We start from the raw sequence: 24,614 nt of genomic DNA on the forward strand, positions 1-24,614 counted from the left end.
GCATGTAGCCCTAATCAGAGCCCTAATTAGGTTTGTCCAAACCTTTGATGCATGGAGGCAAAATAAGAACATAAGAACGGCCATACTGGGTCAGACCAAAGGTCCATCTAGCCCAGGATCCTGTCTTCCGACAGTGGCCAGTGTCAGGTGCCCCAGAGGGAATGAACAGAAGAGGTCCTCATCAAGCTCATTCCTAGCTTCTGGCAAACAGAGGCTCGGGACATCATCCCTGCCCATCCTGGCTAATAGCCATCGATGGACCTATCCTCCATGAACTTATCTACTTCGTTTTTTTTTTTTTTAAATCTGTGGTTTAAACATATTTGTTTTAAAAGGACTGAATAATACAGACCATTCTTAGTTGTAATGATGATAAACAGCAATTTAAAACCAACCAACAATTGCGTCTCTGTACGCTGGGAGTGAAGGGAAGGGAGAGCTGTGTGTGTTAAAGAAACGTCTTTGTCTTGTTAAGGTTCTTGGATACCAGAGTGACAAGCCCAGTATAACTCCTTAGCTAGAGGAGTAGTTAAGCCTCATTGCTAGTGGGGGTTAGGAATGAATTCCCTCTCCCTTGCCCCCGCAGCCCTGTGAATAGCAGCATGGTCTAGTGGATAGGGCATCTGGCTATGAGTCAGAAGATCCATAGTCTAGTTCCAGCAATGCCATTGTTCTGCTGTGACATTGGGCAAGTTAAGACCTTCTCTTTGCCTGTCCTGTCTGTTTAGCTTGTAAGTCCTTTGTGGGTAAGGACTGTCTTGTTACATCTCTGTACCTCTCCTGGCACTGTGGAGTCCTGGTCTTGCTCGGGGCTTATATAGACAATATCATAATACAAATTGACCTGGATCATTACACAGCAGGATGGGATTTCCTTCTTACCGTGCCTCACTGACGCCTCTTCCTGCTTCGTATCTCATTCCTGTACCGAACAGGCTCAACCCTGCTTCGCTTGAGATCCCATTCCTAGACGGCCGGGCTACTGTGCTGTCAGAATTGGCGCCTTTGTCCGGTCCACTGGCGGTCAGCAGATCTGTAAGAAGACAGTGAGCACAGAGTCTTACCATGGCCTCTAGTTTTCTCCTTTACCTCCCATCCCTGGCATAAATTCCAACTTAAGCCACTGTAACGCCTTAGGCTGGTAACTAGAGGGGCTGGCATTTCTTTTTTCCGATTTCATACCCTGACTAGCCAGTGGCTGATGTGAAGAATGGAGCCCTTAATTGAGTACCCCGGGGCAGCACTGTCCTCCTTCCCAGCAGGGAGAATTGTAAAATGAAGGCCCAGAGGGGATAGGATTGTGCTCTCTAAATATCACCGGGCAGGGCAGGGGAGCACCAGGGAGGGAGAAGAGATATGTAAGCTAAAGGACAGTGCTGGCACAAGAACAAATGGGGATAAACTGATTATGAGTACGCTGAGTCTGGCAGTCAGAAGGAGGTTTCTAACCATCAGAGGAGTGAGGTTCCGTGAACGGCTTCCCTGTAGGAGCAGTGGGGATAAGAAACCTCGCTGGTTTTAAGATGGAGCTGGATCAGTTGTATGAACAGGATGATATGACAGAACTGCCTGTCAACTTGTGGAACTCATTGCCAGGGGATGTTGTGAGGCCAAAACTATAATGGGGTTGAAGAAAGAATTAGATAAGTACATGGGGGGGATAGGTTCATCAATGGCTATTAGTCGAGACGGTTGCAACCCCATGCTTCGGGTGTCCCTAGCCTCTGACTGCCAGAAGCTTGGAGTGGACAGCAGGGCATGGATCCCTCTATGATTGCCTGTGCTGTTCAGTCCATCTGAAGCACCTGGCATTGGCCACTGTCGGATGACCGGATTCTGGGATAGGCGGACCATTGGTCTGACCCAGTATGGATGTTCTTGCAGCAGGGGACCTGATTCAGTGAGCCAGGAGGTCCCTTCCCGCCCTAGGGAGCTTTCAGCAAACCTAGTCTAAGCATGTCCTCAGAATTCATTGGCTAACGTATGCAGCAAACACCGGTGTGCAGCATTCGTCCAGCTTGATACCCTTAGTGGGCCCGCCAAGCTATGTTTACGCTGCCAGTGACCATCTCACTGGAGCACAGGTAGGTTTTGATTTAGCTAGCACATGGAACAATTATAGTGTAGACATGGCAGCATGGGCTAGCAACCAGAGTATGTTCCCAGATTGCTAGCCCATGCTGAATTCTAAATCCGCCTCTAGGCTACATTTGTTACCCTGCTCGTTAGATTAAAGCCAGCACAGGTATGTCTACCTGTACTACAATCACCCCTTCCCTTGCAGTGTGGCCAGAGCCTACGTGTTTGAATGTATGCTTAGAAATACCAGTGATATTCAGCACATATTTTCAACAAATCTCCTTTCCTGCTTGTTGACGGCGGCTGGCCAGAAAAAAGGAATCATTAAAATTTTCCCCCAAAAACGTATATCTTTTCCCATTTTCTTTTAGCTGATTTTTTTGTTTTCATGGGTCTTTTCTAGCCAGCCCTGGAAAGAAGTTCCTCTTGATAAAAATGAATTAGAAAGTTTGATGCTAATGTCTAATAATGAAGGCAAAGAACTTGGTTGAGTTTACAGAAGTGCCTAAGTGAGTTAGATGCACAAGTCACATTGACTTTCAATAGGGCTTGTGTGCCCAAATCACTTGGGTGCTCTTGGAAAACCTCACCCTTATGCGTTCGCTTAAGTGCATTGCTGAATCAGGGCTTCATGGCGAGACTCCCCCCTTGGCTGCTGGAGAGGACATTTTGTTTTAATCCCCTTTCTCTCTCACATCCCAGCCTTGGGGGAAAAGAGCCATTTCCCTGCTGACAGGTAGTGAGCTTATGAACTGTTCCCTCCTGTTTAGGTGCGTGTGTGTGTGTGCACAGGGTTCTGGTTTCCCTCAGGAGGGGCCAGTGCTTCACACACACTCACAGGGTACATCTACACTGCAATGTGGTGCCAGGTCTTTGAGCCTGGGGCAGCTGACTCGGGCTGGGGCTGCAGGGGACATCTAAGCTGGAGCCTGGGCACCCAGTCTCCCCGCTCCTTGGTTTTCAGAGCCCAGGCTCCAGCCCGAGCCCGAATGTCTACACTGCTGTTATTAACCCCGCCCATTGACCTGGGCTCTGAGACTCAGCACCGTGTAGACATGTGTGTGCATACACACAGCCCTCATCCTCCCCAGCAGGGGGCAGTGCTGCTCACCTCGTTCCTGGCCCACTGACAGCAGGGAGGGTTTGATTTACCAAGGACAAGTCTACATTTAAGAAGTGTTTAGTTAGGGGTGCGTGAGGCTTTTTACTGACACAGCTGTGCTGTCAAAACCCTCCAGTATAGACACAGTTATATCAGGATAGCTTAGGCCAGTCCATAAGCTATATTGGTGTAACCGTGCCCACACTAGAGGGTTTTGCTGGCACAGCAATACTGGTGAAAGCCACATAGATGAAGCCCTCCTTGTGTAGTCAGGATCTTGGGGTCTGCAGGGTTGCTCCCTCAAGCTACAGCCCCCGCGGGTGGCCCCATGACAGCCATGCTGCAGTACATCTCATGGTCCAGCCTGCTTTGCCCGGCTGGCTGGGCTGAGACCTGCACCGGGGTCTCTTCATCAAGTTGTCGGTGATGAGGGAACGCTGGTGTCCTGGTTCAATTTCTGGCTCCATTGACTGCGTGGTCAGAGTCTGCTCCTGTTCCCGCTGAGACCAGTGGCCCAACTCCCCCTGACTGTGAGGGGACTGGGATTAAATCCGATGTGCTCCCTGCACGCATTGCCTTTGCTGTACACACGTAGCCCCGCACTTGTACACGCAAGTCTGAGCAGCTTGTCTGCAGGGTAATGATGCTCACTTGGCCTGTCTGGGCTGGGGGCTTCTGGGGCCGCTGGCCACGGGGATTTTCCCTGTCACCCTGAACTGCAGCCCCAGCTCCACTGACGTGAGGGAGCCATTCGTTTCAATGGGCTGCTGGTACAGCACAGGAGAGATTTGCTCTGTGGAGCCTGCCTAGGAGAGGGTAAAAGGACTGGGACAGACGATTAAGGGGGGGATATGACAGAGGTCTATACAATGATGGCTGGTGTGGAGAAAGTGAATAAGGAAGTGTTATTTACTCCTTCACAGAACACAAGCACCAGGGTCATCCCTTGACATTCATAGGCAGCAGGCTGAAAACAAACAAAAGGCTTCTGTGTTTCTTCACACCACGCGCTGTCAACCTGTGACACCCGGTGCCAGAGGATCTTGTGAAGACCAAACGTGTAACTGGGTTCAAAAAAGAACTAGGTAAATTCATGGCGGAGAACGGTCCATCAGTGGCTATTAGCCAACATGGTCAGGGATGCGACCCCCGTGCTCTGGGTGTCCCTAAATATTTGACTGCCAGAAGCAGGGACTGGATGACAGGGAATGGATCCAGGGGCACCGGAACAGGGGGCTAAGGGAACACAGCTGGGGGGGGGGAGGGTGGAGAGGAGCGGGTGAGGCCTCGGGAAGGGGTGGCACGGGGGTGGGGCCTTGAGGGGAGTGGGCCGTTCAATGGCGGAGACTCTGCGGGGAAGGGACGGTAGTTCGGCACTGGTGGGACCTCCCACTTTTAGGGAGCTTCTGTCACTCCTGGATGGATCACTTGATAACTGCCCTGTTCTGTTCATTCCCTCTGGGGCACCTGGCACTGGCCGCTGTCGGAAGACAGGATCCTGGGCTAGACGGACCGTCGGCCTGACCCAGGATGGCCGTTCTTACGTTTTGATCCTTTTGATGCTTCCCTGTCCGCTGTCTTGTTCTGCTGTCGCAGAGGCTACTTTGGTGCCTAATGGACCCTGCAGGGAGACTGCCACGGTTTGGGAAGCTCTAGGATGGCCATGAGAAGGTTTGTCCCCTGTGGCGTAAGGAGGGAAAATGCTTGAATAGAAATAGCGAAGCCAAGAAATGCAGCTAGGAGAAAGGGGGAGGGAGGATCGCCAGCCGCTGAGCAGCCCAGCATGGTTTTGATTACAGCCCAGCCAGCGAGTGCTGCTCCCCTGTTCTCCACAAGCGCTAAGTGTAACTTGGATGCAGCTTTTAAGTCACTGCAATAAATGGACACCTCTCCAACTCTGGGCAGAGGGCCCAGGATCTTCCTTTGTCTGCCAGCGGCTCTGTAGATTAGACGATGCTTATCTCTGTGTGCGCTGTTAGTGCCCTTTTTAATGTGACTTCTTTGGTTTGGCCTTGGTGAGGGAGGATGTCGCATGCTGCCCCTTGCCTCGCTCTCAGATGCGTCTGGGCTCGGTAACGCTGCGCTGACCTGCTGGAAGAGCTGGGTGCTCAATACAGCTGTTGCAATCTTCCTGTAGCGAAATGAACGTGTTGGAATTCGTCCGGGCGCCAGGTTAAAGGCAGAGTCACGTGGACCTCATTGACTGAGGACTTTGTTGATTGCAGGACGTGACAGATGCTACTTAGGCGGCTTCCAGGAATCCATTCAATTCCTCAGTGATGGGCGCAGTAGGAGAACCATAAATCTGTAAAAGCCACGGCCTTCTCCTCCTTTTAAATCCTTCCTTAAAATCTTCCTCGGCTCTGGTGCCTACGATTGCATCTGTTTGGCTACTGGTCAGGCAAGTGGTGAGCTGGGACTTACTTTGTTTGTTTCATTAGCTCACCCGCTTGCCTGTCCCTGCCCCCTTTGCCTTCTTGTCCCCCCTGTCATGTGCTGTCTGACCGAGGGTGACCAGATGTCCTGATTTTTATAGGGACAGTCCCGATATTCAGGGCTTTTCTCATGTAGGCGCCTATTTACCCCCCTGCCCCCGTCCCAATTTTTCACATATGCTATCTGGTCACCCTAGTCTGGCCCCTCCATGGTGAACGTTCTGGGGTGGGGACTGGCATCTTTATTACATGTCTGTACAGCGCCAAGCACAAGCTAAGTTATCCTTCATGGGGATTCCTAGGTGCTACCCTACTACAAATAATAAGACCCTGAACAGAAAAGGGGTTTGCAAGAATGGGGCTTGGGTTTCGCTCCACAAGGGTTTGCAGCCTCTAGCCCCACATCCTCTTCCCTTGACTGTGAATTCACAGATCTCGCAGTAAAATTCGGTCTGGCTCTCAGAGTTCCCATCTGATTCTTGAGCTGAAACCATGTGGATCTGTGGACACAAGTGTTGTTTTGCTGCAAAACCCCGTCCGTTGGCTCCAGGGTAAGAAGCCTTTTGCTTGAAGTTGGCCTGCGGTTCGTGTGGCTAATGAAAGCAGGCAGGCTCTGTGTGATCTTCGCTTTCTTGGAGAGAGGAGAGCGCAGCTTTAGGTAATGTCCCTAGCGGGACAACACGTCTCCAGGGCTCTCAGTTGGGCACCGTCCAGCGTTTGCTCACTAACAGATGATCAGCACGGGGGTCGTTGATAGGGTGATGGGCTGGGGATGGCGGTGAGCATCGGGCATGGACGTCGCCTCAGCGTGCTGCTATCTGGGCCCTCGTTACAAGGTACCCAGCTGGAGCCTGGGAAGGATTCTCCTCTGCTGGGGCGCACAGGCTCTGTAAAAACCCCGCGGGGGTTCCCCAGAGCAGGCCCTTTGGCCAGCTCCTCCAGGGCTGCATGTGCTCTGACTGCTGCCAGCAGACCCAGAAACTCTGCCTCTGCCTCTGTAACGTGATGGGGGTGAGGAACGGGGTGGTGGTTAAACTGGTTGTGACTTTCGGAGACTTTCCTGACTTTGCTCAGGCTGCGAGAGAGCTGTGGGAGGCCTGGCCCCACGTCCCTTCCTGGCCCATCGCTTTCCAGCACGGCCCCGGGCCGGGAGGGAGGGGCTGGCCTCCTGCTGCCTCTTCCCCGCTGGCCTTGGCCCGCCTTCTGTCAGGGATGGCTGGTGAGCCGGCCTCTCGCTCAGACACCTGGCCCACGGCCCAGGTGGGGGAAGTGCCTGTTGGGTTTTGTCCTCGTTTCCCCCCTTGATCTCCCTCTGCTGCTAAACCTGGTTTTTCTTGGTCCATTAGGGACTGGCCTTTTTGCCATGGAAGGCAAAACGTTCGCTGCCCTTTGTGGGGGCAGGATCTGGGCCTCTAATGCAACAGAGCGGAGGGGGTTACTTGGGGAAAGGGAGCACTGATTACCAGAAAGCCTGTGGTTCTCAACCCTCTCCCAGCCAGCAGTAGGGGAGAGCAGGGTGATCATGATCCCCCCCGCCCCAGACTGAGCACCCCTGAATAAGTGGGTTAAACAGGAGGGATCGCCGCACCTTTAGGGCTCTGTCTGTACTGGCCTCCTCCCTTAAAATGTCCCGCGTATGGTAGCAGTGGGGCAGCTCCTGTGTAGACGGAGAGTCGCTCGTGTGTTCACCCTGCATCACTTAGCTTCCTTCCGCACCCAACTGCGCTCCAGCGGCCAGATCCAGAGCCCACGGAAGCCAGCCGGCTTCCTCCGATAGACTGGAAGCAAATGCAGCTTCTTAATAGCAGCCATATTTAGCACTCCCATAACCGACTGAGTTCAGGGCCCTTCCTTGCCCCCTCCATTTGGCTCCTTACATTCTGGGGACAAAAGCGTTGGCTGTTGAGGTCTGACCTCTGTGTGCCACCCCCTGAAATCTGGGTGGCGACTTCAGCGGCCCTTCGCTGTCCAAGGGTTGTGTACAGGAGCCGAAGCTAATGGGAGCGCTGCCGCAGATTCAAGTGGCATCTGGGTCGGACCCGTGGTTGCGACTGCTCCCAAAACGGGGAATCTCTGCCCACAGCCAAGCTTACTGCACTGGACACAGGAGCATTCCCTGGCTTCCCCCCAAGGATACGGAGACCAGGGGCAGTTGGCATCCACGCCTGCCGATGGGTTCTGAACCCCGCCGCAAGGGGATGGAAAGCCGCTCTGGTGCACACGGGACGAGAGGCAGCGATTTGGTACTGACTTTTGAGCCCGTTTCAGTGCCCTCAAGTAGAACTGTGAACCCCTCCTGTCTGCAGAGGAAGGGTAGCTCACTGGCTAGGGTGCTCACCTTGCACTGGGGAGACTGGGTGCAAGTCCCTGCTCTGCCACAGGCTTCCTGTGTGACCTTGGGCAAGTCACTTAGCCTCTCTGTGCCTTAGTTCCCCATCTGCACAATAGGGACAGTAACACTGCCCTGCCTTATAGGGGTGTGGTGAGGATAAATGCATTAAAGAGTGTGAGGGGCTCAATCCCATGCGATACGTACCAGCAATTTGTGTGTGTGTGTGGAATGGCTAAGCTGCCCGTTCTCAGGCATGGAGAATTCCCTTGGGATGCCAAAGGGGATTTGGGTTGCCTGTTCCAGAACTGAACAAATACTTATTTCTTGTACACTCTCTGTGACAAGCGAGGAGTCCTAGCTAGAGCCAGCTACAGGCCCGATCCAGAGCCCAGTCAGGTCCGTGGGAGCCTTTCCATAGGGCTCGGTGGGCTCCGGCTCAGGCCCTCAGTCAGAGTTCCTGGAGGATGGGCAGAAATGTGTAGCCCTGGACATGAGAAGCAGTTTCTTGTGCGGGGAGCATCTCCGTCGCTGACGAGACGGGGTGTTTCTCGGCTGCTGTGGCTTAAGGTTAATGTCACTTTGGCGACCTTTACAAAATACATTGCAGGCACCTGTAGCTTAGGGCTGATGTTGGACTCCCTGGGGCCTGGATTTCCCTTTCTTGGGGGTTTGGAAACTCTTCCTGCTGGCTCAGTCCTGGGCAGATCCTGCCGGTCAGATACATGTCACTGCTCCTTGTAGGGCTTATTTTGGGATCTGCGCTGCAGGAGCTGCAGTTTTGGCCGGAGCTAGAACTCCGCCCCGACCGCTTCTCACGGCCCTGCTCTTTGCATTGATCGTACTCCTAGCCCTCCCTAGAGTGGCGTAATCACAGCCCCCTGGAGGAAAGTCCCCGGGGGGGGGCTCTGGACACTGACCCATCCTCCCTCTCCTGTATGTGCCTCCCTGCCACGACAGGGCTCTAGCTGGGCACCACACTGGCTCTGCCCTGCTAGGATGGGGTGGGTGTGTAGCCAGCATGTGCATGGTTCCGTGAATTCATTGCTTACAAACTCACGTGTCTGGGGGGGTAAATGGGGGTCACAGCCCCGATTCCAGCAGGGGGTCCAGAGGGGCGGCAGGAGAGGGGCTGCAGAGCACTGCAGTACCTGGGGTGCAGCCCCCTCTTCCAGCTTGCGCAGGCCTGGAGCAGAGGGAGGGTCCTATGCCCCTCCACGTTCCTATAGCGAAATTACAAGATTTGCCAGAGCTCGTGCTCTGTGTGCCGACCCCCAGCCGGTGCAGCTCTTTCCTCCACTGCTCGCCGGGGGCCGGCCCCCCCAACATGACTCTGGCCTCTCACCTTTCTGCTCTGGCTGCGTGGAGGCCACCTCTGAGCTCAGTCTCTCCCCCCCGCCAGTCTCAGTCTCTCCTTACCGCTGGCCTCTCCAAGAGGGGGACCTGCAGGATCAGTTATGGGCAGGGTTGGGGAGCCGTGCAGCTTCCGCGGGCAGAGGGAGGGAAACACCACCTCCGCTTAAAGCCTAAAAAGCCTGGGGGGAAAACGTGGCTCTTAGTCCTGTCTTGCTCCCTTCCCAGGGCTTTCAGCTCCCAGTAACATTGTCAAGTGCTGCCCACCCACAGCCACCTCATTAGCAAGGGGAGTGTTACTGGATCAAACTGGAAAAGTCTCCTACCCCAGATGTGTCCCCCTGGGTATGAACTGTGCTTGGCCCCACCCTGCATTTGCAGCCTGAGAAATAACTTAGGGGCTTGTGAGATGAGAGGGCTTATCCCCATGAGTCCCAAGCCTTCAGAAATCCCGTGGTGTTGGCCGCTGGAGGGACGTTTTGTGCAGCTTTACGTGGACCCTGGCCTTGCAACAAAACAGGATCTCCCAAACGATTCTGTGGAGAGAGCGAATGTTGTTCCAGCAGCACCTAAAGGCCTCCGTTGTGCCGGGTGCTGCACACATGCAGAGCAAGTGACAGGCCCTTGTTTTTTATTACTGTAGCACCTAGGAGTCTAGACATTGGCTGGGACCCCATTGTGCTCGGCGCTGTACAAATGGAGGACTAAAAGATGGTCCTTGCCCCAAGGAGCTGACAACTCAAGATAGATGAAGGTTAGGAGACAGGAAGTATTAGCCCCATTTACAGATGGGGAAACTGAGGCCCAGATTGCTGGACTGGTGACCCGTCCCCATCTCCAGAGAGTTTGAGGGAGTCTCATTCAGTCTGCAGAACCCAGACTGGTCTATCCCCTTGTTACTGCAGCCCCTCAGTATTGTACTGCCCTGCCTGGGTTTGTTCTGAATAACATACACAGACGGATAACTGTGGCTTGGTTGACAGCGGCCTCTGTTCTAGAACTTTCCTATGGGAGGAGGAAGGGAGAGGGAAACAAGTTTGTGGCGTGGTTTAGATGCTCTCCTGCATCCGGGAACTTTGAGGCCAGGGATCCCATGAGCAGAGATGGGCTTGTATGTGCCAGTCCATTCCTACTTGTGACCCACTGGTCCACAGTCCCTTTGAAAGCAGAATTTAAACAAACCCACTCCGTGGGTTGAGGTGTTCCCCCCCCGCATCCCTGCACCCACACCAGCCACTGCCGCCTCCACCCCGCACTTCCCCCAGCTACTTGTGTGCCTGGCACACCATTATAATAACACCCGTCCTGTTCACCTGGCAGTATCCAGAACCTGGGTTCACCAGCACATTGGCCATCCGCACTTGGGAGCCTGCACGGGCCTCGTCATTGTCCACAGGAAAGAAACGTGTGTGGTAATTAGTGTAGTGGGTGTGGCAGGACGGATTTCTCATGAGGCTGGGATTGCTGCATGTATGAATGAGTTATGCAGGTCACCCCAAACGAGTGTGAATAACACCTTTCGTACCACACCGCGCTGCCATGGGGAGAGGTGGCAAACTGACAGAGCTGGAGACGGAAATCTCTCCACAAAACGAGTCCGGATGGACAACTGCGGTGTCTCCTGGATGCCATTGTGTTTCAGCACTGATCTGGAGGGACCACGTCTGTGGCTAAGCTGGATCAGACTCGGTGGCTCATTGAGTCTTTGGCCTCTGCTCCTTAGATGCAGCCTCCTGTACAGTAACCCAAACCGGGCATATTCGTTCAGCCCAGAACGGAGGTTTGGAAGGCTGGGAATTTCTGGATATAGGGAGGAAGGTATGTTTGGGTGGGGAGTGGCTGTTACGATGGTGGTGGATAAATATTGGGACAGGAGTCTTTATTGTCAGATTTCAGTGCTGAAAGCACCTGCTTTCCCAACTATACATATAAAATGATGGGGTCTAAAGTAGCTGTTACCACTCAGGAAAGAGATCTTGGAGTCACTGTGGATAGTTCTCCGAAAACAGCCACTCAATGTGCAGCGGCAGTCAAAGAAGCGAACAGAATGTTGTGACTCATTAGGAAAGGGCTAGATAATAAGACAGAAAATATCATATCGCCTCTATGTAAATCCATGGCACGCCCACATCTTGAATACGGCGTGCAGATGTGGTCGCCCCATCTTAAAAAAGATATACTGGAAAAGGTTCAGAAAAAGGCAACAAAAATGATTAGGGGTATGGAACAGCAGCCATATGAGGAGAGATTAATAAGACTGGGACTTTTCAGCTTGGAAAAGAGATGACTAAGGGAGGATATGATAGAGGTCTATAAAATCATGACTGGTGTGGAGAAAGTAAATAAGGAAGTGTTATTTACTCCTTCTCATAACACAAGAACTAGGGATCACCTGATGAAATTAATAGGCAGCAGGTTTAAGACAAACAAAAGGAAGTATTTTTTCACACAATGCACAGTCAACCTGTGGAACGTCTTTCCAGAGGATGTTGTGAAGGCCAAGACTATAACAGGGTTCAAAAGAGAACTAGATAAGTTCATGGAGGACAGGTCCATCAATGGCTATTGGCCAGGATGGGTGGGGTTGATGTCCCGAGCCTCTGTTTGCCAGAATCTGGGAATAGGTGACAGGGGATGGTTCATTTGATGATGACCTGTTCTGTTCATTTCCTCTGGGGCACCTGGCATTGGCCACTGTCGGAAGACAGGATACTGGGCTAGATGGACCTTTGGTCTGACCCAGTATGGCCATTCTTATGTTTTCCATATGTACCTGGGGTGCTAAAAAGGAGTTTAATATAAAGAAGCAAATCTGCCAGCACCTATTTACAATATGAAACCACCCAGAATGACAAGCATTGAATCGACTGTTGTAAGCTCTTTGGGACAGGGAACATCCTTTTGTTCTGTGTCTGTTCGGCACCTAGTGTAATGGTCCCCTGGCCAGGACTGGGGATCCCAGGCACTGTGGAAATACAAATAACTATGTAGAGGTGCCGTCCTGCATTCTGCAGACTTGGGTGCAGGAGTGGGCCCCAGTACTGACGGGTCTTCGCTCTGGCTCCCAAGAGGAATGGCTGGGGCAGTTAGATTTGGGGAGGGGAACTTAATCGGGTCTCTGAGCTCTGGCTTGGCTTGAGCAGAGAAGTCGGAGCTCAAAGCTGTCCCTGCCAGCCTGGATTGTTTCTCTGGCTCCTACCACAACAAAGCGTTACTGTGGCTCGGGTGCCCTGGGCTGTCCATGCAGAACAAAAGGAGAAAGATACACAGAAGAGCTGGCAAGGAAACGGGGCTTAAAAAAAAAAATGTAACCGACCCTAGTTAACCCTGTGCAGATCACGCTGCTGCGAGATCTCAGTGTTGCTGCGGGCGCTCCCAGCTGGAGTGAAGGGGTAAAGTTCCTGCCTCTAAAACCTTCACCCCCTGCTGTGCATGCAGTTCTAGGGACGGACAAGCTGGCTTAGATAAATTAGCCCCACCGCAACTCCAGCTGTGCGTGAACCTTTCCCCATTTGGATCAGCAGCTCTGGCTCCCCCTCTCCCAGCCCCCCGAACAGGCCTCCTTGCTTTGTTGAGATGCCAAGCTAGATTGCAGCAGGGCTGTCAGCCTCTGCTGGGCTGGCAGATCTTGTGTGTCCTGGGGCTGCATGGCTCGGAGTGCTTGGCAGGAGCTCTCTGACTCACTGCGCAGGAGGGGAGGAGGGGGAGCATGTGTCCTAGAAAGGCTTCGCTTCTCAGGGCCTGCCCCGTGACCCTGTCAAAAGAGGGGAGGGGGCTTCTCCTGGAGGGTCCAACCTGAAGAGCCGGTGGAGCCGAGCCCGCCGGAGCACAGCGTTCTCCTCCCGTTCCCCTCGTGTCGCCGGTGCCCTTGTGCACATGCTGGCGGGGTGGCACTTTACACCCCCACCTTGCACGGGGGTAAGCGACTGTGCCGGGCGAACAGCAGTGGAGGACTGGCCCTGCCGCGCCACTGTCCTGTCCTCCTTCACACAGCTGTGGGAGCTGGTTGATGCTGCACGAAAACGGCTTGCTTGGGGCGTTCGAATTCCAACCCAGTTCCCCTCCGTCTCTTTCCTGCTCCAGAGCTGCTCCAAGCCCTGCCAGGTTGTTTCAAAGAGAGCTTGGCCACCCAACTCCCCCTTCTGCACCCTTCCCACTCTCCCTGCCACGCACCTGCTCACCCTCGATGGCAGGGGAGGACGGCGGCTGTGCTTTGACTAGCACCCCCGCCGCCCCCCCCCCCCCCCCCAAGCTGTGTGGGGAGAAGAACAGGGACCTGTCCAGGTTTTGCGGGAGACAGAACTCGACGGGCTGAGGCCAAGGGCAGAAAGATGGGATCTGGCACAGGGAAGGAAGCAGGGGGACCTGCTGTAAGCGACCAGTGACGAGTGACCCTCTTCTAGGAGCTAGATGGACGTGTTGAGGTTTTGGGGGTGGTAGGGTCAATCAGCCAAAATCCTTTTGAAGTTGGAGAACAGACTTGTCATGGCCAGACCCCAGCAGCCTGTCTCCTCCTCTTCCCCTCTCCATGACTGGCGGGTGAGAGCCACAGAGTCCCCAGGCAAGGTGATCTCTGCCATCCGTTTGTGCCTGCCCTGCGGCTGATCTCTCGGTGAAGAGAGCTCAGTGGAGGCCAGGTTCCTCCTAGCTAGTGTGGTGGGGAAGATCAGGGCTTCCAGCCTTCCGCAGTCCCACCTCTGGAAGCTGGGCAAGCCCCAAAGGCGCTTCAGTCTTTCTTGACCCCTGTGTGTGGTTCCCAGTGGCACCTTCAGCCTTGGAAGTCCCTAGCCACAGGGATCTGAACCCCTTCCTCAAGCATACCTTGAGCAGTGGCTCGCCACCTTGCCAGATTACGGTACCCCTCTCAGGAGTCTGGATTTGTCTTGCGTACTCCCAAGTTGCACCTCACTTAAAAACTACTTGCTTATGAAATCAGACACAGCAATACAAGTGTGTCACAGCCATGCTGTTACTGAACAGTTGCTGACTTTCTCATTTTTCTCATGTAATTATAAAATAAACCAATTGGAATATCGATATTGTACTTACATTTCAGTGTATAGCAGAGGTGAAAGTGAGGGTACGCCCTGGTACGGTGTACCGGCAACAGCCGGTGCGCCGTACCGGGACCGGCTTTCCCAAAAGGCAATTTAAAGCCCTGGGGTAGCGGTGGTGGGGCTCCGGCGGGGATTTAAAGGGCCCCGGAGCTCCAGCCACTCCTACCACCCTTTAAATCCCCCCCAGAGCCCTGCCCCCGCTACTGCCCCGGCCCTTTAAATTCCCGCCGCCGCTACCCCAGGGCCCTTTAAATCTCCACCTGAGCCCTGCTGCCCAAGCCCTGGGGTAGCGGTGGCGGGGCTCCGGAGTGGATTTAAAGGGCTGGGGCGGTAGCGGCGGCTGGAGCCCCGGGGCCCTTTATATCCCCGATGGAGCCCGGCCGCCACTACCCCAGGGCTCAGGCGGGGATTTAAAGGGCTCGGGGCTCCAGCAGCCGCTACCACAGTGGAGCCCCAGGCCCTTTAAAGCTCTGCCAGAGCCCAGAGCCCCGGGGTAGCAGTGGCAGCCGGGAGCCCCCAGGGCTCCTCAGTGATTTAAAGCGCCTGGGGCTCCACTGCGGTAGCGGCAGCTGGAGCCCTGGGCCCTTTAAATGGCCCCCGAGCCCCGGGGTTCCCAGCTGCCTCTGCAGCTGGTAGCTCGGGGGTGATTTAAAGGGCTCCAGGCTCCCGGCCGCCACTACCGCAGCTGGAGCCCTGGCCCTTTAAATCAAGATTTAAAGGGCCTGGGGATTTAAGGGCCTGCCTCTTCCGGTTGAGGCCACGCCTCCTGCTCAGGACTCCGGTGTACCGGTAAGTCCTCTAACTTACTTTCAGCCCTGGTGTGTAGTATATAGAGCAGCATAAACAAGCCATTGTCTGTCTGAAATTTTAGTTTGCACTGACTTTGCTAGTGCTTTTTATGTAGCCTGTTCTAATACTAGGTGAATATCTAGATGAGTTGATGTATCCCCTGGAAGACCTCTGCATACCCCCTGGGTGAGAACCACTGATCTAGAGTACTCAAATGGCACTGATCAAATCACTTTACCTGTTCCCATAGAACTGATATGGGGAGAGAGGGGTGTTCGCCGAGTAGTTTGCACAAATAGGGGTGCTGATACCTGGCACTGATTAATGCAGGCTCAGATTTTCAAGTGTGCACGCCTATGCACCCGCTCAGCGTGCAAATGAGATCTGTGCATCGGGCATTGCAAAAGTACAAGCAGGCCGCGAATTGTGCCTCGTCCCAAAGTGCTCTGCCATGCCAAGCAGCCTGGCTTGTGTCAAGTGTGCTTACTTGCTCGCATTGACTGCTGTGGCTCTGTGCTGGAAGGCTGAGACCACCTGGGTGAGCAGAGGTTGCAGGATTGTTCCCGTAACTTTCACAGCAGTGACACAATGCAGCCAGTTTTGATGCAGGGCATGGCAGCGGCTTAGAAGCCCATGGCAATGCTGCGCAGTTTGAGAGGACTGAGAAGCACCTGAAACTGCAGTGAGGGATTTTGGGAAGCAAAGTATAATTCCCTGAGTTGGGCTCAGGATCCCGAAGCAGCTAACCTCCTTTGCCCAACCAGCCCCACCCACAAAGGGATCTTCCAAGCGTCACCTCCAGCTGCAGGACCATGTTCCCGACCTGGAATGTCCTGGAAGAAACACTCCACTCTCAGTTCTCACACACCGCCTGGCGCCGTGATCCCCGAGCGTGCGGGCGCATCGCTAGACCTGGAGAGCGATCCTGTGCTTTGCTGACTCCTCCTTTGTGCTCTCCTGTGGGTAAGGTCTGGGATAGCCATTGCTGGCCCCTTCCAGGGGATGGATGGACAGACAGACAGACAGCTACTGTCATGCAGGATCTGTGCTACACTGAGGAGGGAGTTCTCCCCTTTCTTCCTCAAGCTGTACGTGGGGGGAAGTGGCCAGACCACTCAACCCTAGCCCAGCTTAGGTGGGGGAGGAGGAAGGGACCAGCTTGCCGGAGGACGGTGCTGCTGTCACAGGAGACGGTCAGGCAGTCGTACCGCTCTGCTCTACGGAGGGCGAGGGCTGGTGCGGTTCAACTTCTCCGGCCATAGCGGGGCTCCGGCTCCTAGCCCATTCCCTGCCCTAGGGCCGGCTCTGGGCTGGAGGAGATCCTGGAAGGCACAGCCCCCGCTCACTCCAGTCCCACTTTACGACCTAAAGTAGCTTGACAGTTCTGCCCCAGCAGAGCTGTGTTTGCCAAACCAGGGGGTAGCCAAGAGCCACACCCTCCCCTTTCCATGCCATGTCCCCCGCTAAGAGGCCGGCAGGCTCCTCGACTGGCTGGGGAATGCTAGACCCTGCTCCCTCTGGAGCCCCGGGGGTTCCTTGAGTGGACTGGCCCCAGGGAATGGGGCTGCTGAGAGGCCAAGATGAGGTGTTTCCCCCGCCCTGAGAGCCTAGGATGAAGTCTGACCCCACTGGCCCCAGCTCTCTCCCTCCCTTCGTAGCTTCCTCTGTCACTGGAGTGAGCAGAACTGGAAGCACTAGCGTAGGGCCGGCCATAGTGTCATCCAGGCACGTCACCTGCCCTCCCTGTACCTCAGTTTCCCCATCCGCAATACCTCCCTCCCCCACCGCAGGGGAATGGTGATTCATTGATGCTTGCTGAGTGCTTGGAGATCTCCAGCTGGCAGGCTCTCTTAGGAGGGCCCAGAGTGTCACAGGAGAGGCACCCGCGCCCCGTCAGACCGTCCTGCCCCGGCCAAGTCACCCTGTCCCCTCGGCCAGATGAACTTTGTGGTGCACAAGAGGGAGAATGGCTCGGATTGGCTGCCAGGCTTGGCTGAGGCGGGCTGGCTGAACAGGCCACTTGGACCTCTCTCCCACTCCAGAGCCAGCCCTGCTCTCCAAAGGCTGTTTATTTTCACACCTGGGACCTGGCTGGAAAAGTTCCTGCCGCACGATAGCTGGCCCGGGTCGAGTAAACAGCAAACCTGCTGGACTCGGCTTTTGCCTGGGGGTCGGGGGGAGGAGGAGGTTTCTCTTGGCGTGAGAGCAGGTGTCTGTTTCCAATCCGCTTACTGGAAAGACGTGTCTTCAGCTGAGCCCAGGGCTCTATAAATATTGAATTCTGGGAAGTAGTGTCCAGCCCCGCCCTGGCCAGCCGGGGTAAACCCAGCTCTCTGTAAAGCAAGGACAAGAGGTTGAGAATTGTTTCTTGTCGTTGTGCTATTCACGGTCGGCAGGCCCTCAATAGCCTTCCCTTCTCCTGCCTCTTATCCCCTTTAGCCTTTCATGGCCAAAGGCAGGCTGGCTGAAACCTCCCTTCTGGGCCACTTGGCTTGGCCGCCGGGGGGTCACTGCAGAGCCTCCCAAAGGGTTCCTTCTCCCTGCTCGCCTGGGAGTGGAGCGAGAGGCCCCCGGGGAGTGAAATAGCTCCAGGGTCTTCCACGCTCTCCAGAGGGCCAGCAGCTCTGCTTGGATCTTCCATGGAATCCGGCCCCAAAAGCTCGTACTGCCCGTAGCTCACGCTGGCTTCGTCGCACCCCGTGTGAAGCAGCTGATGGCCTCCTCCCCAGACGCAGAACCTTGTAGGCACAGAAGTGGGGTGGGGAAGCACATGAAGGGTTGCGCATTCCCAGCACAATCTCTCACTCTGAGCCATTGCTCCTCTCCCGCTATCCCAGATCCACCTATGCTGTTCCCCATAACTTCCCACAGCCAGCCTGCCCTGGGACCCCCAGGTCTAAGCCTGGACCGTGCCTGTCTGCCGGCAGCAGTGTCTGCGGGCAAGACCTGTGAGTGTGGAAAGTCCTGCACTAGGTGCCGAGTGCCCTCCACTCCCCTTGATTTCCTTGGGACTCTGCAGGTGCTCAGCACCCTGCAGGATAGGGTCCAAGGTGGGTGCAAGTTAGGGGCGAAGGAGCAGTGTGTTACGTGGCTCAGCGGGCTAATCGGTTTCCTGCTCTCAGACGCGAGCAGACCCCATTAATGGGGCTGAGGGGAATGGGGCATAAGGCAGCTCGGAAGGTTACGGCTGAGCTGCCTTCTGCATATCCCCTTTTTAAATCCAGTTTTTCTGGAAGGCCTCCATTGGTTTGTCTCCCCCGTCCCGTGTCCTCCCGTTCCCATCGATTCTGTCCCTTCCCTTCTGTCACAGCCTCTGCAGGGGGACCCTGGCTCCCTGTGTGCACGGGCCGGCCCACACGAGATATAGGGTCCCAAACGGGCTGAGGGCCCTTAGCTCCCACTGGCTGCGTGGGCTGAGTGCCGCTGAACATCAAGCCCGTAGCTTGAAGCCCTGATACCTGTTCAGAGACGCTCCCAGCAAAACCCATAGCCAGCCGTAGCTAGTCAGTAACGTGCTCCACTGCGTGTCCGCTGCCTCTTTTACGACCGCCAAAAGTGGCTGACCTTGGCGTGACTGCAGAAGCGCTGAGCTGTCCCCTTTTAACGAGCAGCCCGTTGGTATTCAATCAAACTCCAGTGCTAGCTGCGTTAATGCCTTTCCCAGTCGCCATCTAGATGATTTACTTGTGGACCCATCAATCCACTCCTAAAACTTCCTGATTTTGATTTTCATGTTCAGCCCAGCTAGGATCCGATTCCAGGGCACAGACAGGCATGCGCGCGCTCCATAGCAGCTCTCTATGGCATAAGAAATTCCCTTCGGCTTCCTATGAGGTGGTTGAAGAACATTTCACATTGAATGTTTTGCTGGTTCTGCATACTCTGTGGGGATGTGAGGGGTGGAAGCTGGGTTCCTTGCCTTGAATCCATGGCATAGTCAACCGGGGGGGTTGGTAGTCGCTGCTCTGAGGAGTTTTGATCACCTCTCATGTCTAGAGAACAGCTTCGTCTAGTCATTTAAGACTTAGGCCTCCAGCACTTTGACTTATTTGATCGGTGAATCTGAATAGAAATTAGGGGTGGAAAAGGCCTATCATGGGGAGGATTGTTACCTGCAGTCTATACTGAGGGCTAGCAGAATTGACCCCTCTGTGGCGTATTCCCCAGGCTCTGCACCCCAGCAGGTGATGGGACAGGGCAGGAGTTTCCCCTGTGGTGGATTGTCCAGTGTTTTGTCCAGTTTGGTTTTCAAGTGCTCTATGCTCTGGAAAATGACTGTGTCAGAGGCCCCTGGGCTCCATGCTTAGTGTCTCTCCGGGACTCCAGAGCCTGGGGTGTTCAGCTCCCATGTTTAATCAAACCAACCAGTCATCCCCCTCCCCCTGCCAGCTCTGCTGGGCTGAGCTGAGTGCAGCCCCGTCCATCAACCATGGGTAACGGAGGGCAGGCTCTTCCGCAGGCTTCACTAACATGGGGCTGGAGCCGCCAGAGCCTTGTCTACACTAGAGCTTTCACCGCTACTGCTGCTGGTTGATGGGATGCAGGCCCGACAGGGAAATAACGCTCCACTCTCTTGCTGCCTAAACCCTTCCATGATGAATGTGTGCAGCCCTCTACATTGCACCAGCCTTCTTTGAGGTGGTGTCTCACTGAAAGCCCTGGCTGAGTGTCTCTAATGTACCCATCACCCGGTTGTCAGGATTGAAAAAGTATAGTCTTGTGGTTAAGACCCTGGACTGAGTTCACGGTGTCGCTCTGTGCCTCAGTTTCCCCAGCTGTGAAATGTCTCCTGGGGTGTTGTCTCACATGTCTCATATCCTTGTCTCCGGGGGTGTTGTGAGGATAAGTCCATGCATACTTGGCAGGTATTTGGATCTTACGGTGATGAAGGGGCCTGGGCAGGACATAGGTAGAACAATATAAAATTAGGGCTTGCTCCTGTCCACAAAGAATCCAGATTTGCACGTAGTGTGTTGAGCTATCAGAAATTACACTGGGCTGGTCTCTAGCCCTTGTCTCTGAGGGAGGGGGCTTGTGGGAGTCTGTCGCATGTCACAAGCTATAGTGGCCTCTTCTGATCCTTCGCAGTCAGAGGCCCCTCTCCCTGCATCCCAGCGGTCTCACCGGTGGCTCAATCACCCTCGGCATCCCCGCTGATGGTCTCGCAGATGATGCATATGACCCGTGAGGCATGTTGTCGCTGAGTCCTTAGACACTAGACACCAGAGACTCCAGCTGAAATCAGGGTCCCATTGTGCGAGGCTAAATAGACTAGATGGCGGGTAAGGAGAAAGGGGAGCTGAGGTACGGAGGATAAGTGATGTGCCCATGGTCTGCCGCGGAGTGTGTAGCAGAGCTAGAAATCAAACCCAGCACTCCCGAGTCCCGTTGCTGTGACATAACCCCAAGACGACCCTTCGCCTCGGAACGCGGCTTGTGCCCCGTGCACTGTTCCTGGGACAGCATGAGCTGGTCAAGTCTGAAGACACTGTTGCTGCATTTGTGAGACTGAGACTAGAGCAACTCGGGCAGCCTTTAAAACGGCTGCACATTTTGGTCTCTTGTCTGTGTGGACTTCCCTAATGTGAGCTCCAGCTCTTCCCTGAAAAGCAAAGGGCAGAATAAGCCAGCAGCAGCCGCGGCAGCTAGACTGGGGAAGGATGGAGAGTGACTAACTGTGAGCCACCTGCACGCGGGGGTGGGTGGGAACAGTTCACATCCTAGCAGTAGAGACCACAGTAATTAGCAGACTTTCCACTGCTCTTCACGCTGGGTGTCTGTTCAGTCATGACAATAGCGTTCCCCTGGGAGCAGAGCTGGAGGGAGGCCGGGGTGGAAGTGACCTTGAATGCCACCAGGGGCTCGGCTAGAGCCGACTTTCAGCAGCCATCACCCCATTGCTGCTGTTACTCAGGGCTCTGAGGGGTGGAAGAAAGGCCTCAGAATCACTGAGAGGCTTTGCAGAATTTTACTCCCAGTGCTCTGTGGCCAGCACCTCCCACCTCAGCATCCGGAAGCGCTTTCCCACGGTTCATCAATGCTCCTCGCCCCGCTAATGGAGGAGAAGGGCCGGAATCGTTATCCCTGCTTGACGAATGGGGGAAACTGAGGCCCAGCGAGGGGGAGTGACTTGCTGGCGATCACACAGCAGTTCTGTGGTAGCGTGGAACCCAGCAGTCAGAGGCGATGCTGGGTGGGTGGGTGGGGGGTACATGGGGTCACATGCCCCCCCAGATTTTTGCCAGGGTTTGCTGGCCCCGCTTAGTCACATGGTGCAGTGAGCCGGTCTCATCAGGCACCATCATCTTTGCCAGGAGTCCTGCTGTGGTCTCCCTTTAGGATTGTTGTTTCCCTGTGTACTCAGTACCTGGTGCAGCTCTTGCTGCTCAGCCATTGGTTTTAACCCCTCTGTCCATCACTGTCCATCAGCTTATGAGGCTGTGATGTTCCCCTCTGGTGTTATCTGGACCGGTGATCTGCTTGGTCACTCCAATCCTTGACTCTGGGAGCCAGCCTTCCCCTGCTCTGCTGTGAGAACCCCCACACCTGGGCTGGTCACGCACAGCCTCTGGCATGTAAGCTGCTCCTTGGATCGTTTTGTGCAACTGAATGACACTAGTCAATATCTCCCATCCCAGACCCAACCCTGGGAACCTCCGTCTTGCAGTGTCCAGTTAGGCCCCCTGGACGCTGCAAGCTTATATGAGTTTATCAATTTAACAAAGAAATTGATATGCACCAGGCTTCTTATCCCAGGGGAGTCTCTGACACTCTTCAAACCAAACGCAACTGCTTCAGGTAGAATAAACAAACAGATTTATTAACTATAAAGACAGATTTTAAGTGATTATAAGTCAAAACATAGCAAGTCAGATTTGGTCAAAGGAAATAAAAGCAAAATGCATTCTAAGCTGATCTTAACACTTTCAGTGTCCTTACAAACTTAGATGCTTCTCACCACAGGCTGGCTGGTTGCTCTTCAGCCAGGCTCTCCCCTTTGATCAGCACTTCAGTCGCTTGGTGTGGTGTCTGTAGGTGGAAGAGAGATGAGAGGTGTAGGTGGAAGAGAGAGAGAGAGCATGGCAAATGTCTCCCTTTTATCATGTCCTTTTTTCCCTCTTGGCTTTGCCTCCGCCCCCCACCCCCAGCCCACCGGCTTCAAAGTCATAGAATCATAGAATATCAGGGTTGGAAGGGACCTCACGAGGTCATCTAGTCCAACCCCTTCTCAAAGCAGGACCGATCCCCAACTAAATCATCCCAGCCAGGGCTTTGTCAAGCCTGACCTTAAAAACCTCAAAGGAAGGCAATTCCACCACCTCCCTAGGTAACCCATTCCAGTGCTTCACCACCCTCCTAGTGGAAAAGTTTTTCCTAATATCCAATCTAAACCTCCCCTACTGCAACTTGAGACCATTACTCCTTGTTCTGTCATCTGCTACCACTGAGAACAGTCTAGATCCATCCTCTTTGGAACCCTCTTTCAGGTAGTTGAAAGCAGCTATCAAATCCCCCCTCATTCTTCTCTTCTGCAGACTAAACAATCCCAGTTCTCTCAGCCTCTCCTCATAAGTCGTGTATTCCAGTCCCCTAATCATTTTTGTTGCCCTCCGCTGGATGCTTTCCAATTTTTCCACATCCTTCTTGTAGTGTGGGTCCCAAAACTGGACACATTACTCCAGATGAGGCCTCACCAATGTCGAATAGAGGGGAAAGATCACGTCCCTCGATCTGTTGGAAATGCCCATACTTATACAGCCCCAAATGCCATTGGCCTTCTTGGCAACAAGGGCACACTGTTGACTCATATCCAGCTTCTCGTCCACTGTAACCCCTAGGTCCTTTTCTGCAGAACTGCTGCCGAGCCATTCGGTCCCTAGTCTGTAGCGGTGCATGGGATTCTTCCGTCCTAAGTGCAGGACTCTGCACTTGTCCTTGTTGAACCTCATCAGTTTTCTTTTGGCCCAATCTTCTAATTTGTCTAGGTCCCTCTGTATCCTATCCCTACCCTCCAGCGTATCTACCTCTCCTCCCAGTTTAGTGTCATCTGCAAACTTGCTGAGGATGCAGTCCACACCATCCTCCAGATCATTAATGAAGATATTGAACAAAACTGGGCCCAGGACTGACCCTTGGGGCACTCCACTTGATACTGGCTGCCAACTAGACATGGAGCCATTGATCACTACCTGTTGAGCCCAACGATCTAGCCAGCTTTCTATCCACCTTATAGTCCATTCATCCAGCCCATATTTCTTTAACTTGCTGGCAAGAATACTGTGGGAGACCGTGTCAAAAGCTTTGCTAAAGTCGAGGAACAACACGTCCACCGCTTTCCCCTCATCCACAGAGCCAGTTATCTCGTCATAGAAGGCAATTAGATTAGTCAGGCATGACTTGCCCTTGGTGAATCCATGCTGACTGTGCCTGATCACTTTCCTCTCCTCTAAGTGCTTCAGAATTGATTCCTTGAGGACCTGCTCCATGATTTTTCCAGGGCCTGAGGTAAGGCTGACTGGTGTCTAGTTCCCCGGATCCTCCTCCTTCCCTTTTTTAAAGATGGGCACTACATTAGCCTTTTTCCAGTCGTCTGGGACCTCCCCCGATCGCCAAAGAGTCAGGTGAGCATTACCTCATTGCAGTCCCAAACTGATCAAAGGAAGGGGGGTGACTCACTCGAGAGTCCAACAGATCCTTTTGTTGCTGCCTAGGCCAGCATCCTTTGTTCCTGTGAGACCGGGCTGGGTTTGTCCCATACATGCCCTGATGAGGTGTGAACTGCCTCTCTGCTCTTGGAGAGTTTTTGCCTGGACTTATTTTAAGCCATGAAGACACATTTTCAGCCTCATAACTATATACATGAAATTATAACCTATAACATTACTGTAACAACAGTGCTCAGTGCATCATGAGCCTTCCAAAGACTCCCGACATGACAAACTTTGCATTGGATACCACACGGTCATTTTACAAGGATGAACATGGGGGTGCTGGGTGTTCCCCTGAGGTTCAGAGCGTAACAGAGGCCCAGTGCCCCTCTCAATGCCTGGCTTGGACTGAGTTCATTCAGTTTCTTCCAACCATTTGGATGACTGGGTTTAATGTTCACTAACTTTGCCCCTTAGTCGTTAGGGGGATTTGGGTTTGGGTGGCAGAACAGCCAGGGGCTGCTGGGAGTTGAGAAAGTGGCAGCATGGGTAGGCATTGGCTTGGAAGGTGGGAGAGCTGGGTTCTAACTGCAGCTCTGCCACTGGGCTGCCGGGTGGTCTTGAACAAGTTGCTTCATGGCTCTGTGCCTCAGTTTCTCCATCTGACGATGATGCTGACCTCCTTTTGTAAAGTTCTTTGAGATCTACTGATGAAAAGTGCTACCTAAGAGCTATTATGATCATCTGTGCTCAGGGTGGGGGGCTGCCTCTTGCTGTATATCTGTACAGCACCTAGCACAATGGGGCCTTGATCTCGGTTGG

General features: G+C 54.0%; 1 protein-coding gene across 3 annotated transcripts in view; it reads left to right on the forward strand.

Moving 5' to 3' along the window:
- The window catches only part of ZBTB47 (zinc finger and BTB domain containing 47), a 96,787-nt gene that overhangs the window by 13,097 nt on the left and 59,076 nt on the right, over positions 1-24,614 (forward strand). Inside the window, exon 2 of one of the 3 annotated variants that reach the window (XM_037891217.2) lies at positions 4,105-4,266. The exons of the other annotated variants lie outside the window; for them this stretch is intronic. The gene's annotated coding sequence lies outside the window, so the exon portion shown is untranslated. The remainder of the gene's footprint in view (positions 1-4,104; positions 4,267-24,614) is intronic. 3 annotated transcript variants of the gene reach the window in all.

Source organism: Chelonia mydas, chromosome 2, assembly GCF_015237465.2.
Source record: "Chelonia mydas isolate rCheMyd1 chromosome 2, rCheMyd1.pri.v2, whole genome shotgun sequence".
In the NCBI taxonomy this organism is placed as follows: Eukaryota; Metazoa; Chordata; order Testudines; family Cheloniidae; genus Chelonia; species Chelonia mydas.